Raw genomic sequence first — 4280 nt, forward strand, 5'->3', positions numbered from 1 at the left:
ACTTTCAAAGAGAGGCTCGAACCTAAGACAAACAAAGACCATCTCAAAAAGAGTAATAAAAATCAGAATTTAAAAAAGATACAGCCACTGGACAGGTGCGTTTTTTAAAAGATGTTTGTCCTTAATAATGAATAGAATGTTATATTTTATGCTATAGTTACTCGACACTTTCAACACAGTGGAGGTATGTGTAAATTAAGAGGCGGGAACTCTGATCTTCAGAAGAATGAAGTGTTTCAGATAGGAAACAGCGACGAACGCACCAGAACCTATAGATAACAAAAAACACGACATCCCAAATTAAAATGATGTACGAGAAAACTAATGAGGAAAAAATTGATCGAAGCAGCATTTCGTTAAGCTTCCACACGAATCACGCCAAAGGGCGACATTGTGTCCTCACCGACGTGGGAATTGATGCTCAGCTATAGACAGCTTAAGATAATACGTTGTTAGTTTGTGTTATAAGGCTTGAAATCCGCTGCTTTCACTGTATATTTAAGAGGAGCCGAGAGTAATTTTGAGTGTACAAAGGTCTGATGGGGTAATGATAGCTATAAAGTGCATAGAGCGTGCTGTGCAGTGTGGACGTGCCCTAGACGATGATGATGATGATGATGATGATGATGATGATGATGATGATGATGATGATGATGATGATGATGATGATGATGATGGTATGTATCAAGTGTGTCCCAGAAAGAATACCCATTCAGTATCAAATTGACCCGCTACAAATTCATGAAATGTAAATGTTTTGGCTTTAAAAAGAACCAATTCAATGTGTGGTTCATGATATTTAAAAAACGTGCAAGGTATTTAATTTTTAGAATCTAGAGGCAGAAACTCCTACCGTCCTCCTCCCCCAGTATGACCCAGAAAATTTGATAAAGTAGTAGATCTAGTGGAAATTCCTTCCCCAATTTCAAAATGAACAGTTTCAGATTCGAATCATGGTCATCCACATCCAAAAAGGTAACATCTAAACGGATGATGCGCCCAAAAAATAGATAGAAGGATAAACAAATAATAAAAATAGGAAACAAATAAAATAACAACTTTAACTTAATAAGAGACCACCCACCGTCTCAAGATCACAATCGAAGAAATCGCCTGAGGCGTACGACTCGCTCACCTCTCACCCACTGACCAGGTGGCCGAGACGGACATGTTTAAGAAAAAAAATTTTACAAAGCAAGACAAGCGTTGTTATATAATTATAAGTTGGGTCACCATCAAACGAAACCTTTGCAGCTTCTTTGCAGACTCAACTGCTCTTGATGGCAGTGGCTGCCATTGATCGAATTAATAATGAGAAAGAAACCAAAAAATCTACTGGTTCGAGACTCTCTTTGGAGGTACGCTACTTCAGTGAGCAGTTCGAAACACAAAGGATGACCAAAATACTTGTCGTCATAATGTTGTCAACAGACCACGCCTGAAACTGCTGACAACTAGAAGGGAATTTTTGCGAGACACAAAGAAGGGCAACTAACAATATTAAGCCGATCGATAGCTGGTGGATATTTGCCCCTTTACTAGGAAGAAGGCGTTATTGAACCACGTGGTACATTCGTTAGAATTGAGAGTTTAAAAATTACATATAAAGTCTCCTCGTTTCCCTTTCCATGTAAAAAAAAAAAAAAAAAAAAAACCAAAATCTGGCTGTCCCCGGTTTACGTCTAAATTAAATGGATACAATTGAGAGTGTGCACTGAAACGTTAGCTTTGGTCAAGAGGCGCTCTGGTCCCCAGTATTGAGGAAACCCCCTGCCCTCTTCCCCATTGGTGTTTGAATTTCAATCACAAAGGAGGCTCTCAGCTGACAGAAACTGGGAGGGAATTGACAAAACGTGGGCGGGAATTGATAAAACCTGGACCTTCACTGATGCTGAAACATGTGCAACGGGTCGTGACAGGTGTGTTCACAAAAGACCCCAGCCAGTCCGGCTGATTGTTACGCCAGGTAGCCATTACACAACCGGGCGGCGTTTTGCTCCTTGTGTTGTACTATTTTAGCTGACTAGCTGGTTTTGGTTAACGCTATTATAGTGTGGTTATTGTACACTTTGAAAGTCTTTCTTTAAAAAATAACAACCTAAGTATATTTATTTACACATTGCAATCGAACTACAAGCACCCTCCACTCAAGCCCTTCCTAAAATAAACAAATCTTGTCTGCTGTTGGAATGCACACAGTCAACATTGCGTCTATCAGAGCACGTGGGTACAGTACCAACAATTTAAGTTCAAGACGTCACCAAGCATAGCATTTGCAGTTTTCAGAATATTAAAATTGATAAGAGCAGCACTTCGCTAATTTGATAAAAATAGTGGTTGAAATGTTTCCCCCATTTAAGAATAAAGCGTTTCAGATTTGAATCATGGTCGAATTAATTCAGTATAATTCAGAAAAGTGACATCTAACGCGACGATGCAGTCGATAAATAGGTAATTGGTTAAGGCTATAGTGGTGTGGTTATTGTTCACTTTGAAAGTCTTTCTTAAATAAAATCCCAACAACCCTGATATATTAATTTACACATTGTAATCGAACTACAAGCACCCTCCACTCCAGCCCTTCCTAAAATAAGACAAATCTTGTCTGCTGTTGGCATACACAAGTTCAACATTGCGTCGACCAGAGCACGTGGGTAGAGTTTGTTCAATTAAAGTTCAAGACATCACATAGCATAGCATTTGCAGTTTTCAGAATATTAAAGATGCTAAGAGCTGCACTTCGCTAATTTGATAAAATAGTGGTGGAAATTTGCCCCCAATTTCAGAATGAAGCGTTTCAGATTTGAATCATGGTCGAATTAATTCAGTATAATTCAGAAAAGTGACATCTAACGCGACGATGCAGTCGATAAATAGGTAAAGGAATAAACAAATAACAAAAACTGGAAACATAATATAACAATGAAATAACAAGTGACCACCTACCGTCTCAAGGTCACAATTGTAGAAAACGCCTGAAAACTCGGAATTGAACGCAAGTGCCTATGATGAATAAAACACAGAATAGCAAGACGTCTACACTCGCTGATAATCCAATCGAGAATAACGAAAAAATCCGGAAACTACTGGCTCGAGCCTCTCTTTGGTGGTACGCTACTTCGCTGCACGTTTCAAAACACAAAGAAAACTAAAATTTTACTTCCTGTCGTCAGCTGATTACGAGCCAATAGTTGGTCACGGACATTGCCACGCCCCGAGGCGTAAGTCTCGCTCTCCTCTCACCCACTGACCGAGAGGCCGAGACAGACATTTTTAAAAAAATTATTTTTTTTTGGGGGGGGGGGGGGGGGGGGGGGGGGGATTTGGATTTCTTTTTTGACAAAGCGCGACAAGTGTTGTTATGCAATTAAAAGTTGGGACAACACTAGACGAAAACTCTAGAGGGGTTTTTTTTTTCTTCAGATTACAAGCGTTGTCGTTGGCAGTGACAGCCATTGATATAATTGATAATGAGAAAGAAGCCCAAAAAATCTACTGGTTCAGGCCTCTCTTTGAAGGTACACTACTTCGGTGAGCAGTTCGAAACACAAAGGAGGAACATAATACTTGTTGTCATAATGTTGTCAACAGACTACGCATAAAACTGCTGACAACTGGAAGGGAATTTTTGCGAGACACAAAGAATTACCACTGACAAAAAAAAATAGTTAGCCCAATTAAGCCGATCGATAGTTGGCGGATATTTGGCCCTTTACTAGGAAGAAGGCGTTATTTAACCACTTGGTACATTCGTAAGAATTGAGAGTTAAAAATAGGTTTTAAAAAAGTCCACTCGTTTCCATTCCCATGTAAAAAATAATAAACAAGCAAAACACAAATCTGGCTGCCCCCGGCTGCGTCAAAATTAAATGAATACAATTGAGAGTGTGCACTGAAACGTTAGCTTTGGTCAAGATGCGCTCTGATCCCCAGTATTGAGGAAACCTCCTGCCCTCTTTCCCATTGGTGTTTAAATTACAATAACAAAGGAGGCTCTCAGCAAACAGAAACTGGGCGGGAATTGACAAAACGTGGGCGGGAATTGATAAAACATGGACCTTCACTGATGCTGAAACATGTGCGATGGGTCGTGACAGGTGTGTTCACAAAAGACCCCAGCCAGTCCGGCTGATTGTTACGCCAGGTAGCCATTACACAACCGGGCGGCGTTTTGCTCCTTGTGTTGTACATTTTTTAGCTGACTAGCTGGTTTTGGTTAAGGCTATAGTGGTGTGGTTATTGTTCACTTTGAAAGTCTTTCTTAAATAAAATCCCAACAA

General features: G+C 40.0%; 1 protein-coding gene across 1 annotated transcript in view; it reads right to left on the bottom strand.

Moving 5' to 3' along the window:
* LOC106012825 (mucin-12-like) overlaps nucleotides 1–3277 on the bottom strand; it is a 12744-nt gene extending 9467 nt beyond the window's left edge. Inside the window, exon 1 of the mRNA XM_035971785.1 lies at nucleotides 2947–3277. The gene's annotated coding sequence lies outside the window, so the exon portion shown is untranslated. The remainder of the gene's footprint in view (nucleotides 1–2946) is intronic.
* Between the last annotated feature and the right edge of the window lie 1003 nt (nucleotides 3278–4280).

This window comes from Aplysia californica, unplaced genomic scaffold, assembly GCF_000002075.1.
Source record: "Aplysia californica isolate F4 #8 unplaced genomic scaffold, AplCal3.0 scaffold00019, whole genome shotgun sequence".
Taxonomy (NCBI): domain Eukaryota; kingdom Metazoa; phylum Mollusca; class Gastropoda; order Aplysiida; family Aplysiidae; genus Aplysia; species Aplysia californica.